Source organism: Coregonus clupeaformis, unplaced genomic scaffold (genome assembly GCF_020615455.1).
Source record: "Coregonus clupeaformis isolate EN_2021a unplaced genomic scaffold, ASM2061545v1 scaf0016, whole genome shotgun sequence".
NCBI classification, from domain to species: Eukaryota; Metazoa; Chordata; class Actinopteri; order Salmoniformes; family Salmonidae; genus Coregonus; species Coregonus clupeaformis.
Window position 1 is genome coordinate 536,004 of NW_025533471.1, and position 16,198 is coordinate 552,201.

The window sequence follows — 16,198 nt, forward strand, 5'->3', positions numbered from 1 at the left end:
CCCCCAAAAAAATTTTGCTCATTCTCCACATATCCAACAGCAGAGGAAGTCATTTCTTTGATTCAAGAATAATTGAGAATGTGAATTCGTTTTTTTACCAAACATCAACTATCCTAATCTAAGACACATTACAAAGAACAGTTCTTCAGGCGTATTAAGTGTGTGTGTTATCTTCCTCAAGGAACTCCTTAATTGTATTTCAGTGTCTTTAAAATCAAAGGGGGCTTGGACGGCGTGGCTCTGAGCGCCGTGAAGGACGGACACGCAGTGATGAATAAGCCACGTTTAAAGATTAGCCCGAGCCTCACTCGGAGGAATAAGGTTAGATAACATGTTATTAAGCAGTAATGAAGAGCATCTTGAAGCATTGAGATGCCTGGGTGCTCCAGGGGGACTGGGCAACTGCCTACGCTGTTGATGTGAGGGTGGGGGTAGTTGGGGTGGTGGAGAAAGGTGGGGGCGGGTGTCACCACCACATGGCTAATCATGTCAAGAGATTAAATTATGAACCCCCATCACCTCATCTCCCCTTCCCCTAATCCCCCCACCCTCTCCCCTTGAATGAAAGAGCGGGAAAAAGCAAACAGATGCAGACTGCGGTCTCGTCTTCTCCTCTCTTCATTATTCATGATAAAAGTTCAGGCAGAATTAGCCGAGTTTGTCAATGATTTATGGCTTTGGGGAATCCTATCCTGCTGACCAACAGTTTCTCCCACCTGCTTCAAGATTCCTGCTCCTTCATCCTCTACCACGTCTCCTGAGGGTCCAACTCAGGGGGTTTCTACCACAGGCCAGTACCCCTCGGGCTCCCTCTCACATCAGGCCTTGAGGGTGTCTGAAGCTCCCCCCCACCCTGCTCAGATGTGGGTCGTCGGTCCTCAAGGAGGCTCAGAAAAGGCCGGACGTCCACGGTCACTCACCTTTCTCCAGCCATGATCATTGGTAGCTCCATGGTGAGGCACATCTTGATTCCTGGAGCGAAAACCCTGTGCTACCCGGGGGCTACAGTTTAGGATATCACAGGATTTCTTCTGTTCGTCCTACATCAGCAGCCAAGGGCTACTGCTGTCGTAGTGCATGTGGGATCAAATCATATCAAAAAGGGTAGATCAGAGCTAATTTAACAGGATTTTATTGGGCTGACCAACACCTTGAAAGGCTCTGAAAAGCAGCCGATTATCTCTGGTCCCGTGCTGTCGCTGGGTCGCGGCTGTGAATGGTTCAGCAGGCTCTTAGCGCTTCATATCTAGCTTAAAGACTACTGCCACTCTGTTGGCATAACTTTTATTGACAATTTCGACACTTTTTGGAAACAAAAGATGCTCTACAGAGATGATGGACTCCACCCAAACCATCTAGGAGCCTGGACCCGCTCTTCACATTTCAAGATATTGACTCAGAGACAGACCAACCCCCGCTTAGGTAATACCTCCCATCCTTTCTAGGCGTTATCAGCATACAGTTGTCGATACTGCCAGGAGTGTTGTCAGTTGTAATATTGTACCCATTCGTTTGAACTCCACACTTAGATCTGCTCTTGTTAGCTCAAAAGAGAAGCCCACTGTGGTCTGCTCACCCAGTGCTTTTAGTTCAAATGTGAATTCCATAAACTTGAAACCCCTCGGTTTTCAAATCATGTATAGGGCTTGGGCTGTTGCACGATAGCAACCAAAGCCCATGTAAATCAGTTTATAAGATTCCATCATTGGTTACTCTGAGAGTTCCCCATATTGACATCGCCTACGGCCTCAGGCCCTATGGTGCTAACCTTGGAAAAGTAATTCCTTTCTCTATTACTAATAGGGATAGACCAAATGGTGCAGTTCTATGCAATCTTATAGCCATACCAACTATATCAATATCAACCATCAGACAGGGCCTACAACCGTCTATTGAACGTAGCTTGTTTGAGTTGGAGATTTCATGTGACTTAAAAAATCGTAAAGGACTTGGGTTGAACATTAGGAGCTTACTTCCTAAACTGGATTACATCAAGAGCTGGGCTATGCAGACGAATCCAGACATTCTGGTATTGACTGAAACTTGGATCTCAGGGTACATTCTGGACTCTGATATTAATATTGAGGGTTATAATGTGTTCAGAGCTGATAGACAGGGTAGAGGTGGTGGAGTGACCATTCTTATTAAAAATCATTTTTCAGTCTCCTTACTGAAATCCATTTCCCTTGCCAAAATATTTGAGCTACTATCTTTAAGCCTTTGTCAGATACATTTGTTTTTACTGGTGTCTTCACCCAATACATTAGTTACCATTGCCCAGTTGTTTGTGTTAAAGATATGAGAATAAAACAAAATGTAAGCCACGTGTCATCACAAAGAGGAACTTTAAAAACGTCAGTAAACAGGCTTTTTTACATGATCTTTTTTTTTGTGACCTTGTGTATTTAGTGTATTTCAGCTATCCCTGAACCTGATTTAGCTTTGAGCCTTTTTGCAAATGGTTTCAATACTATTGTGGATAATCATGCTCCCTTCAAAAAATTAAGGGTTTAAGGTACACTCGAATGCCTGGTACACTTGGGTCAAGGCCAGGAACACAGGCTTGGCCCGGACTGGCACGTTTTTATGCAACTGGGGAATTGTGTAAGACAAATCAGAAAGGCTAAATCGGATTATTATGTAACCGCTCATTCGGATTGTAATGGGAACCCGGCAAAATTCTGGAAAACTGTCAAATCCCTGAATGGTTTTACTTCCTCCTCTCTGTCACAACAAAGTAATTTAAACACTGGCCTCATTACGGAAAAAATGCCATCATTGATGCACTTAATCACCATTTTATTTCAGCAGGCTGTTTCTTTGAAATAACTTCTAAGCCTATTCACAATGATATTGGTCTGGATGCTGATAGGGGAAACTTGCTGAATGATCAGAGAATTTATAGGCAAAGCTTTTCTTTTAGGCTATTTACAGAAGAAGTCCTGGATGCTTTGCTAGCAATAGACAACAAAAAATCCATAGGGGCCGACCAATTGGATCCCGGTCTGCTTAAGGGTGCAGCGCCCATCATTGTTGGCTCAATAACCCACATTTTTATTTAACATTATTATCAGGAAATATTCAAAAAGTATGGAAATCAGCTCTTGTGCTGCCACTCCATAAGGGCGGGGATAGTAGTGATCTTAATAATTATCACCCCATTTCAAGGCTTCCTTGCCTAGCTAAGATTCTTGAATCCTTGGTAAATGTACAACGTTGCTCTTTTTGATCAGTTCTTGATACAAACCGGTGCACCTAGCACCTACTACCATACCCTGTTCAAAGGCACTTAAATGTTTTGTCTTGCCCATTCACCCTCTGAATGGCACACATACACAATCCATATAGGAATTACACATCACTTTGCAAGCCAGCATACAGTGACTTGCAGATAGGGTTGCAAAATGTGGGTAAATTTCCCAGGTTTTCCAGAAATCCCGGTTGGAAGGTTCCTGGAAATCATTCAACCAGGATTTATTTTAAATCTGTGAATTTTGGGAAAGGTACCGTAATTTAGCTAGGCCTCAAAAGAAGGCCTTATGAGATATGCAATATATTGTCATAAAGAGTTTAATTACATTTATAACATTTGCCTAGGTACTCACTTGGTGAAGGCCACAGGACTGAAAATCAATGAATTCAACCACCATGTTTCTGTCACTTACAAATACAGTCATGGGTGGTAACTCTACAATTCACTCGAAAATGCAAGGCACACTGGGAAATTATATTGGAGGTGTGGCTTAGTTGGGGTGTTACACAAAATGTTCACGCTGATACAACTCAAATCTGGACCCCCTACAGGGTCACAGTGACTCTATCGGTTTGAGTAACGACTACAAAATCACTTTGTGAGTGTACACTCAGATATATTAAGTGCAACGGGTTTCCCCAAAAGTTTTTAGTAATGACAGCACATTGGGGTTTACAGTGTAGCACCATTCTACTATACTGAACAGCTACCACTAAATGGCAGTCATTAAGCTTTATAGGCAATTGAGTTATCTCGTTTCTTCAAGATCAAATCACTAAGTTTTAGAGGCATTACCTAGCAGATGTTTTGGATATTGAGTGCAGAATTTGTTTTCCCATCCCCTTGGCCATTTTTGAGGCACGGCCAAGCAGATATAAATGTGTGGGATATTGCCTGCCACAAAGCCACTGTTTTCTACCATCATTGAAAAAAGCTCTGTCTAAGGCAGCATTCACTGGCCCTTCTAATGGCAAGCTAATCATACTGTATATTACCTTGTTTGTTACCACCTAATCGGATAACAATAGTTGCTATTGATGCTGAAGGAGTGGAACACGTATTCTGATTCCATTGGAGAACAAAATAGTTATCAGGTTAGGTATAAGGTGTTTGGTATTAGGACACACATCAATGGAAGTTGTCATAGAATCACTTGGAATTTATGTCAGAGACACTTGGAGTTGGATGTGTGACTGTGCTATATGGACACCGTATACATTGATTCTTGATGTCATACCCGTCCTGATGTCAGCCTCCGACGAAAACCATGAACAAGTTTACTTGAAGAAATAAACAGAAGGTGTCACAACTGGGTGAGGTTGTCACCAGCTGTAATAATTGCATAAATGTCTGTCACAGTATGCAATCATCATAACAGCTTGGATCATATGGTGGATGTGTCACGTAAAGATCAGACACACACCCACTCCAAACAATCAACAAGTCATGGGAGCATTTAAAACCTTGTATTACAGACATTTAAAATAGTTTTAGACAATGGTTATGACTGTACTTCACAATGAGTTTTATTGTGTCCTGTTTTTCACTGCAGATGATAACTGTAAAAACAGATAATACCATGTGGCAGATGCACACAATGGAAAGTGGAGCACCAGGCATTTGGTTTCAAACGCATCCAATTTTACACCTGGGATAATGGCATAGAAGTTACTTCAAGCAATATGTGAATCTCATTTTGAGAATGAATGGGCCTAGCATAGTTCAAAATCATTAAAGGGACATTTTAAACTGGGGAAGAATTCTCTGTATTTAGCACAGAATAATTGTTACATGGTAATCCTATTAAAAGCCCAGTGCAGTCAAAAACGTGATTTTCCTGTGTTTTATATATATTTATAAACTACAAGGTTGGAATAATACTGTGAAATTGTGAAAATTATGATAATGCCCTTTTAGTGTAAGAGCTGTTTGAAAAGACCGCCTGAAATGTCTGTGCATTTTGGTGGGATGGAGTTTTGGCCTGCCTGGTGAGAACACCAGGCGGTAAATTAGTTAATAGACCATTAAGAAAGAAAGTTCCAAACCACTCAGCCAATAACAGCTAGTTTTCAATTTTTCCCTCCCCACTCAGACCACTCCCAGACAGTCCTAGCAAAATGATTGCTTGAGAAATTGCTCTTTGCTAAGAAACTATTTTGTTTCTTTTTGACCATTTTGATTAAAAACAATATTTCAACCCTACTAATGATCTTATCTTGTTTTAAACCTAATGATAAGACGGTAATGGTGATGTCAGAGTGTTGCCAGTATTCATCATTCTCTGTCCAATGGACAATCCCACATGAAAAAATACTACAGTTTAATATAGAATACTACAGTACTTACTATATAATTCTGTAGTAAACTGTAATATACTGTAGAATACTATAGTAAATACTACAGTATTAGCCCCCACAAAAAAACACTGTAGTAACAGTAATGTTCGCAAAACTACTAAAGTCCGCAAAAACTCGACAGTTTTTGAACTATAGTAACACTGCAGTATCAGTTTGCATATACCCTTCCCATTCCCCTACCCCATATCTCAATTTTTGCCGCCAAATAAGTGAGAAACCTACATGCCAAGTATAGACCATATATTGTGTTCCATACAGGTTATAGAAAAGAGCAGAAGTGCTGAACCTATCCATTCAGACTCCAGTCCTACCTACAGTACCTACCCTGAGCAAGGCAGTTAACCCACTGTTCCCCGGGCGCCGATGACATGGATTCAGAGGGGTTGGGTTAAATGTGGAAGACACATTTCAGTTGAATGCATTTAGTTGTACAACTGACTAGGTATCCCCTTTCCCTTTCCCTTACAGGTTACGGAAAATGTGCTCTTTTAGTATTTCTCCAGTAGGTTTCCTCAAGGAGAAAGACCCCACTTTACATTTACATTTCTGACCCCACTTCTATGTCAAAGATAATAAAACACTATAGTAAATACTACAGTATGCTACAGTCCGCAAAAACACTACAATATTTACTATAGTATATACTACATATTTTTCCTACTACAGTATTTCTACTATAGCAAGTCCGCAAAAACACTACAGTGAATTGGAGCTGTAATCCCCGACCCGAGCTCGATGGGCCCCGACATTATACATTGGGTTAGGGCCGGATAGGGCTTGTTTTTTCTTCAATAATTAGAGTATGGGTAGGGCTCGGGCATCACTAAATTGATAATTAACATTTTGAAGCTGAGACATTTGCTCGTGCTCTGCTGCGCAACACATATCATGGTGTCAGAAGTGCTTCAACCTCGTCAAATATAAGAACAGAACATTGTCCACAGGAGAGATTATTTGACCGAAAACAATAATGTTCCTTGAGTTTTTGCAGAGTTTAGAGATATAAAAAGTAGCTAGTTTACAGCTAACTGCTCTCTGTCTCGTCATTGAGCAGAACAGCAAGCAGAGGCGTTGCTATGGATACTCACACAAGCAGAGTCATGCACAGAGAGCATGCAGTGCAGGGAGCGAGGGACAGACGAGCAGCTAATGGATACTAACGGAGGAAGTTATTTCTGATTTTGGGCAGGGCCGGGCCGGGCCGGGCCTTAAATTTGGCAGAAGCAATTTGGCATGGGTAGGGCCTGAACTTCGGGGACATGGTTAGGGATTAAAATTCATGCCCGTGCAGGGCACTACAGAGAATACTACGGTAAAGTCTGCAAAAACACTACAGTGAATACTGTAGTATTTATACCATAGTATACTATAGTATTTTTTTATGAGGGATACTGCAGAGAGAGCCAGCAGAGAGGAACCAGTGTATTAAATCCTACAACAGCATGATTTTCAGAATATAATTTTATGCAGCACTGCAACTTCAACTCACCAGAAATGAATATGTCTCTCTGCTTATGTATCCTGTGGGCACTCACAAATTGCACATTAATTGTCGAGTGCCATTTTGTAAAGTGCCAAATGCTTCAATGTCAAAGGAAAAGGGACAAATCAAATTCTCTGCCATATGCTGCGAATGAGGAGGTCTGCAAACAAATTACAACAGCTGGCTTCTTGCAAAATAGTGTTTTCACTGAGGCTTTGGATCACTTTGGCTCTGCCTAATTCAATGGTCATTACGGACAATGAGTTTACAGTAATGCCTGTTAACAAATACACGCGTACATAGATGCAGGGACACACACATACAGTGTTAGTAATTACATGTCTAAGTGTTCGACAAATATGTCAAAAGCCTTTGCAACATGATTCTTGCAAGCAACTGTATCAACATGAACAATATTGCGTTTCAAATCTTGTTCGCAGAGGAGAACAAGGCGATATGAAACATTTGTGTCATCTCTGACCACATTACTTTTAGCAGAGAGTATTGATATTGTTTCACAATAAATGGAGATAAAGGAAAGTGATCATGAAGAAAGCAACCAAGGGGGACTACATCGAAGCAAAGGCACCTTGCTTGCCAACCTCATTTGTCTTTTCCATCCAGAAGTTTCCAGTAGAGAGAGATCAGAGTCGATGCTCTTGAACAAACCCCCAGATACATTGCCTAGAGACCACACGCCCTGTTTCTAATGCTGGTTTGTCATTGGCTAATGGTTATTGGTTGATTTGTAATGAGGAGAAAATGGAAATGTGTGAAAAGGTTTGTTTTTCTTGTCTTTTCAACCTTACACGTACCTTTTAGCAAACCAATTTAAGTATTGATCAAAAGGCCTAAAACTGACGTATATGTTTTGCACTTCGACCGTTTTTCAGCCTTTCCTTTCATGATTGACCTTCTTTCATGGACTCCTGACCCAAATGTGGATATTAATCTTGTTCAGAAGTGGATACCCTTGGGACTATGAGGATCTTCGATAGTGAATGAAGGGCAGCATAGAGGGGAGAACGTTTGTGTTGTGAGTCAGTCATACAGTCTTGTTACTAAACCAGTGTCCACCAGTGATCAGAGCTAGTTTCCCCAAGTGATCAGGTTTGGGTAACCCCAATGATAAGTCAGGTGGGTCAGGGGGCGGAGTCTCTCAATGAGAGTTTTGAGGTATCCTCTGTTTGTGAAGTTACTCATGTTCAGAGGAGTGTTTTTTATTTTTATTTTTATTTTTGTTCTTTTTTAAATTTTTTGGGGGTGTTGATGGCAAACCAGATAGGGAGGAGGATAATTTTTGTGGGGACTTGGAGGAAACAGAAAATAGTTCTCCCAAGTCAGGAAGGTGAGTCTTGTGTGTCTCTAGCTGAGACGTTCTGGGCAGAGATAAGTGATGTAGTTTGCCCTAGGCAGGTTGAGGATGAGGTTGATTCAGGTGTCACTGAGCAACTAGGTTATTTTAGTGGTATGATAACGGATTTGGTTCCCCCAAGTGATCTGTTAGACTCAGAGGTTGTCAGTGATTCTTTGGTTCCTTTAGCTGACACTTTCTTAGCCTATGTAGAGGAGGTTGTGGTCAGCAGGCTGACCATGAGGTTGTTTGGGTGTCAGGTGTTGATTAGGCTGACACACTTCTCACTGAGCAATGGGAGGGAGGAGATTCTTCCCAGTCATGTTGTGAGGTTAGTGAGGATCCGCTGGAAGACCCGGTCTGGGTTTTGCGGGGTGACATGGCTGTGTCTTGTGATGAGAATCAGGAGCTTGAAGAAGTAAGGTTGGTGGAGAAGCAAGATCCACCGGTGTTGTCACTTCCTGTCGTTAAAGAGCGGTTGACAGTTCCTGCAGCATGTAGGCCTAGTGTGTTTCCTGTTAAGGTGGAGGAAAGTGAGGAGGATATACAGTGAGGGAAAAAAGTATTTGATCCCCTGCTGATTTTGTACGTTTGCCCACTGACAAAGAAATGATCAGTCTATAATTTTAATGGTAGGTTTATTTGAACAGTGAGAGACAGAATAACATCAACAAAATCCAGAAAAACGCATGTCAAAAATGTTATAAATTGATTTGCATTTTAATGAGTGTTTCTGTAGTCAGGTTGTGTAAATGCAGCTCTAGTGTTTATAGTGTACATATTGTGTCTTGTCAGTTAAGGAAGTTTTATTGAAAATAAATACAGGGAAAAAAGTATAAAAATTTAGAAAATTCCGCAAAATAGCAATGGGTGACAGTAGCTAGGTTTAGAAATGGGTGGTAATACAGTGGGGAAAAAAAGTATTTAGTCAGCCACCAATTGTGCAAGTTCTCCCACTTAAAAAGACGAGAGAGGCATGTAATTTTCATCATAGGTACACGTCAACTATGACAGACAAATTGAGGAAAAAAAATCCAGAAAATCACATCGTAGGATTTTTAATGAATTTATTTGCAATTATGGTGGAAAATAAGTATTTGGTCAATAACAAAAGTTTCTCAATACTTTGTTATATACTCTTTGTTGGCAATGACACAGGTCAAACGTTTTCTGTAAGTCTTCACAAGGTTTTCACACACTGTTGCTGGTATTTTGGCCCATTCCTCCATGCAGATCTCCTCTAGAGCAGTGATGTTTTGGGGCTGTCGCTGGGCAACACAGACTTTCAACTCCACCAAAGATTTTCTATGGGGTTGAGATCTGGAGACTGGATAGGCCACTCCAGGACCTTGAAATGCTTCTTACGAAGCCACTCCTTCGTTGCCCGGGCGGTGTGTTTGGGATCATTGTCATGCTGAAAGACCCAGCCACGTTTCATCTTCAATGCCCTTGCTGATGGAAGGAGGTTTTCACTCAAAATCTCACGATACATGGCCCCATTCATTCTTTCCTTTACACGGATCAGTCGTCCTGGTCCCTTTGCAGAAAAACAGCCCCAAAGCATGATGTTTCCACCCCCATGCTTCACAGTAGGTATGGTGTTCTTTGGATGCAACTCAGCATTCTTTGTCCTCCAAACACGACTAGTTGAGTTTCTACCAAAAGTTCTATTTTGGTTTCATCTGACCATATGACATTCTCCCAATCCTCTTCTGGATCATCCAAATGCACTCTAGCAAACTTCAGACGGGCCTGGACATGTACTGGCTTAAGCAGGGGGACACGTCTGGCACTGCAGGATTTGAGTCCCTGGCGGTGTAGTGTGTTACTGATGGTAGGCTTTGTTACTTTGGTCCCAGCTCTCTGCAGGTCATTCACTAGGTCCCCCCGTGTGGTTCTGGGATTTTTGCTCACCGTTCTTGTGATCATTTTGACCCCACGGGGTGAGATCTTGCGTGGAGCCCCAGATCGAGGGAGATTATCAGTGGTCTTGTATGTCTTCCATTTCCTAATAATTGCTCCCACAGTTGATTTCTTCAAACCAAGCTGCTTACCTATTGCAGATTCAGTCTTCCCAGCCTGGTGCAGGTCTACAATTTTGTTTCTGGTGTCCTTTGACAGCTCTTTGGTCTTGGCCATAGTGGAGTTTAGAGTGTGACTGTTTGAGGTTGTGGACAGGTGTCTTTTATACTGATAACAAGTTCAAACAGGTGCCATTAATACAGGTAACGAGTGGAGGACAGAGGAGCCTCTTAAAGAAGAAGTTACAGGTCTGTGAGAGCCAGAAATCTTGCTTGTTTGTAGGTGACCAAATACTTATTTTCCACCATAATTTGCAAATAAATTCATAAAAAATCCTACAATGTGATTTTCTTGAGAAAAAAAAAATCTCAATTTGTCTGTCATAGTTGACGTTTACCTATGATGAAAATTACAGGCCTCTCTCATCTTTTTAAGTGGGAGAACTTGCACAATTGGTGGCTGACTAAATACGTTTTTTCCCCACTGTAGCTAGGTTTTCATCCAATTGGCGACCGATTTTCATGCAAATATTCAAAACTCCGCATAAAAAAATATGCAAATTTTTCCACCAGAGATGTGTTACCATCAAATTCACTTGTTGCGGATAAAAGGTTGTGTGATGATGTTGTGCACATAAAAATTACTTTTGCGGTTAAATTCCCAAATTTGTAAAAAAACTTTAATGGGTTTCTATCGCATTTTCAACTCTACTGATGCTTTTCTTTTTATATAGTGTTATATAGTGAATGTGCCCACTCTGGTCTTGGCACGTGCATTCTAGCCAACAGCTCGCAGATACAGTGTGGATATAGCCTCCTACATGATGAGATTATTATGGACAAAAGAGCAAGATTATTTGTATTTGGCAAATGGTAGCCAAGCATCAATCATCATGTCACGAGAATAAGACCCTTATTTGGAAAGGAGCATCAAGCCCATTAACGTGCTCTTTCACCACCCTGTGAAGTTCATCATAATCTATTTAATCTGTAGCCTAATAAACTGCATACTTTCCCGAGTCGTAGTGTGAGAACCACACAACACATCGCGTGACTCCAAATGTACTTTGATATGATGGTTAATATATCAATATTTGGCATAAAGGTGTTCCCGCCACCATTACACACATAATTAATTTTACCAATACAAAAAGATCCCACCTTGTCTAGCGTATTTAGTTTTGTCGACATTTGGAATGTTTCCCGACAAATTAGCAGTTTCCATCAGGCCTGTCGTGACATTTTTTATCCAAGGTGTACTTTACTCGCATAAAAAGGTTGGATGGAAACCTGGTTTATGTGACTTTTTAAAAACATTTCTTGTTTTGGGAGGTGTTGGGGAATAGGTTAGGTACACTCCTCCAGTGGTGGTTGTCCCACTGGCTATCCTAAGTTGAATGCACCAATTTGTAAGTCGCTCTGGATAAGAGCGTATGCTAAATGACTTAAATGTAAATGTAAATGTAGTTTAGACAGCACACTACAGCTCACTACCACTTCCACACTCCATTCCACCAGGGGGCAGCAGCAACCTTGTCCAAATGCTGAGCCTGGTTGATAAGCACATCGGGTGCTGCCAATTAGGGTGATCGTCAGTCAGTGTTTCAGGTTGCAAGCTATGAGGCTGCTGGTGTAGTTTGGTGGCCATGACGCCTTTAGTTTGTTTTTGAGTCTTTAGTCGAGGCATGCCTTTGGTATTTTTCCTTTTGTACATATTTATCTTTTGTCACCATCTGAACAAATGTGACTTGTTTCAGGAAACTAGGCGTATGTCGCCCATCACAACTTCACATGACGCCATTTGAACGTAAACCTTTAATCAAAATGCGTTTTTTGGTAGAAATGCCTTCTGGAACGTGAACTTTCATGTGCCTTAATAACAAACTTGTATGCCATCTTTCGATACGAATACAATTGTTCAATTACGAGCCTAGTTGGTTTAGCCATGGAAAAAGACAGCAACCTTCCCGCTAGCCATGATTGGCTGAGATATAATGAGTGGGCTGGACATGCCGAGAGATGAGTTTGGATTGGTCTGCCATGTAGTACGCTTCTGTCTATAATATGAGCTGGTCAGTATGTGTAGGTAATCCTTTCTAACGTGGCTTTTCTGAAAGATATCACGTACAGGTGAAGTCGGACGTTTACATACACCTTAGCCAAATACATTTAAGCTCAGTTTTTCAAAATTCCTGACATTTAATCCTAGTAAAAATTCCCTGTCTTATGTCAGTTAGGATCGCCACTTTATTTTAAGAATTCTGAAATGTCAGAATAATAGTAGAGAGAATGATTTATTTCAGCTTTTATTTATTTCATCACATTCCCAGTGGGTCAGATGTTCACAAACAATTAGTATTTGGTAGCATTGCCTTTAAATTGTTTAACTTGGGTCAAACGTTTCGGGTAGCCTTCCACAGCTTCCCACAAAAAGTTGGGTGAATTTTGGCCCATTCATGCTGACAGAGCTGGTGTAACTGAATCAGGTTTGTATGCCTCCTTGCTCGCACACGCTTTTTCAGTTCTGCCCACAAATGTTCTATAGGATTGAGGTCAGGGCTTTGTGATGGCCACTCCAATACCTTGAGTTTGTTGTCCTTAAGCCATTTTGCCACAACTTTGGAAGTATGCTTGGGGTCATTGTCCATTTGGAAGACCCATTTGCGACCAAGCTTTAACTTCCTGACTGATGTCTTGAGATGTTGCTTCAATATATCCACATCATTTTCCTTCCTCATGATGCCATCTATTTTGTGAAGTGCACCAGTCCCTCCTGAAGCAAAGCATGATGCTGCCACCCCCGTGCTTCACGGTTGGGATGGTGTTCTTCGGCTTGTAAGGTCCCCCTTTTTCCTCCAAACATAACGATGGTCATTATGGCCAAACAGTTTTTGTTTCATCAGACCAGTGGACATTTCTCCAAAAAGTATGATCTTTGTCCCCATGTGCAGTTGTAAACCGTAGTCTGGCTTTTTTATGGCGGTTTTGGAGCAGTGGCTTCTTCCTTTCTGAGCGGCCTTTCAGGTTATGTCGATATAGGACTCGTTTTACTGTGGATATAGATACTTTTTGTACCTGTTTCCTCTAGCATCTTCACAGGGTCCTTTGCTGTTGTTCTGGGATTGATTTGTACTTTTCGGACCAAAGTATGTTCATCTCTAGGAGACAGAATGCGTCTCCTTCCTGAGCTGTATGACGGCTGCGTGGTCCCATGGTGTTTATACTTGCATACTATTGTTTGTACAGATGAACGTGGTTTTCAGGCATTTGGAAATTGCTCCCAAGGATGAACCAGACTGGTGGAGGTCTACACATTTTTCAGAGGTCTTGGCTGATTTCTTTTCATTTTCCCATGATGTCAAGCAAAGAGGCACTGAGTTTGAAGGTAGGCCTTGAAATACATCCACAAGTACACCTCCAATTGACTCAAATTATGTCAATTAGCCTATCAGAAGCTTCTAAAGCCATGACATCCTTTTCTGGAATTTTCCAAGCTGTTTAAAGGCACAGTCAACTTAGTTAATGTAAACTTCAAATCAAATCAAAATTTTATTTGCCACATGCGCCGAATACAACAGGTGTAGACATTACCGTGAAATGCTTACTCACGCCCTTAACCAACAATGCATTTATTTGTTAATAAAAAAGTAAAATAAAACAACAACAACAACAAAAATTTTTAGAAAAAAAGAGCAGAAGTAAAATAAAATAACAGTAGGGAGGCTATATACAGGGGGTACTGGTGCAGAGTCAATGTGCAGGGGCACCGGCTAGTTGAAGTAGTTGAGATAATATGTAAATGTGGGTAGAGTTAAAGTGACTATGCATAAATAATTAACAGAGTAGCAGCAGCGTAAAAAGATGGGGTGGGGGTGGGGGTGTCAGTGCAAATAGTCCGGGTAGCCATGATTAGCTGATCAGGAGTCTTATGGCTTCGGGGTAGAAGCTGTTGAGAAGCCTTTTGGACCTAGACTTGGCGCTCTGGTACCGCTTGCCGTGCGGTAGCAGAGAGAACAGTCTATGACTAGGGTGGCTGGAGTCTTTGACAATTTTGAGGGCCTTCCTCTTACACCGCCTGGTATAGAGGTCCTGGATGGCAGGAAGCTTGGCCCTAGCGATGTACTGGGCCGTACGCACTAGCCTCTGTAGTGCCTTGCGGTCGGAGGCCGAGCAGTTGCCATACCAGGCGGTGATGCAACCAGTCAGGATGCTCTCGATGGTGCAGCTGTATAACTTTTTGAGGATCTGAGGACCCATGCCAAATCTTTTCAGTCTCCTGAGGAGGAATAGGCTTTGTTGTGCCCTCTTCACGACTGTCTTGGTGTGTTTGGACCATGATAGTTTGTTGGTGATGTGGACATCAAGGAACTTGAAGCTCTCAACCTGTTCCACTACAGCCCGTCGATGAGAATGGGGGCGTGCTCAGTCCTCTTTTTTTTCCTGTAGTCCACAATCATCTCCTTTGTCTTGGTCACGTTGAGGGAGAGGTTGTTATCCTGGCACCACACGGCCAGGTCTCTGACCTCCTCCGTATAGGCTGTCTCATCGTTGTCGGTGATCAGGCCTACCACTGTTGTGTCGTCGGCAAACTTAATGATGGTGTTGGAGTCGTGCCTGACCATTCAGTCATGGGTGAACAGGGAGTACAGGAGGGGACTGAGCACGCACCCCTGAGGGGCCCCCGTGTTGAGGATCAGCGTGGCAGATGTGTTGTTACCTACCCTTACCACCTGGGGGCGGCCCGACAGGAAGTCCAGGATCCAGTTGCAGAGATGGGTGTTTAGTCCCAGGATCCTTAGCTTAGTGATGAGCTTTGAGGGCACTATGGTGTTGAACGCTGAGCTGTAGTCAATGAATAGCATTCTCACATACAGTGGGGATAAAAAGTATTTAGTCAGCCACCAATTGTGCAAGTTCTCCCATTTAAAAAGATGAGAGGCCTGTAATTTTCATCATTGGTACACGTCAACTATGACAGACAAAATGAGAAAAAGAAAATCCAGAAAATCACATTGTAGGATTTTTAATGAATTTATTTGCAAATTATGGTGGAAAATAAGTATTTGGTCAATAACAAAAGTTTCTCAATACTTTGTTATATACCCTTTGTTGGCAATGACACAGGTCAAACGTTTTCTGTAAGTCTTCACAAGGTTTTCACACACTGTTGCTGGTATTTTGGCCCATTCCTCCATGCAGATCTCCTCTAGAGCAGTGATGTTTTGGGGCTGTCGCTGGGCAACACAGACTTTCAACTCCCTCCAAAGATTTTCTATGGGGTTGAGATCTGGAGACTGGCTAGGCCACTCCAGGACCTTGAAATGCTTCTTACGAAGCCACTCCTTCGTTGCCCGGGCGGTGTGTTTGGGATCATTGTCATGCTGAAAGACCCAGCCACGTTTCATCTTCAATGCCCTTGCTGATGGAAGGAGGTTTTCACTCAAAATCTCACGATACATGGCCCCATTCATTCTTACCTTTACACGGACCAGTCGTCCTGGTCCCTTCGCAGAAAAACAGCCCCAAAACATGATGTTTCCACCCCCATGCTTCACCGTAGGTATGGTGTTCTTTGGATGCAACTCAGCATTCTTTGTCCTCCAAACACGACGAGTTGAGTTTTTACCAAAAAGTTCTATTTTGGTTTCATCTGACCATATGACATTCTCCCAATCCTCTTCTGGATCATCCAAATGCACTCTAGCAAACTTCAGACGGGCCTGGACATGT

The 16,198-nt window shown here is 42.1% G+C and overlaps 1 protein-coding gene and 1 non-coding gene across 3 annotated transcripts in view; one reads left to right on the forward strand and one right to left on the reverse strand.

The window, feature by feature from the left end:
* opcml (opioid binding protein/cell adhesion molecule-like) overlaps positions 1-16,198 on the reverse strand; it is a 479,068-nt gene that overhangs the window by 81,915 nt on the left and 380,955 nt on the right. The window lies entirely within an intron of this gene.
* LOC121574562 lies at positions 6,087-6,140 on the forward strand. Its single transcript, XR_006002229.1, has one exon. It is a non-coding gene; the product is annotated as a U7 small nuclear RNA (small nuclear RNA).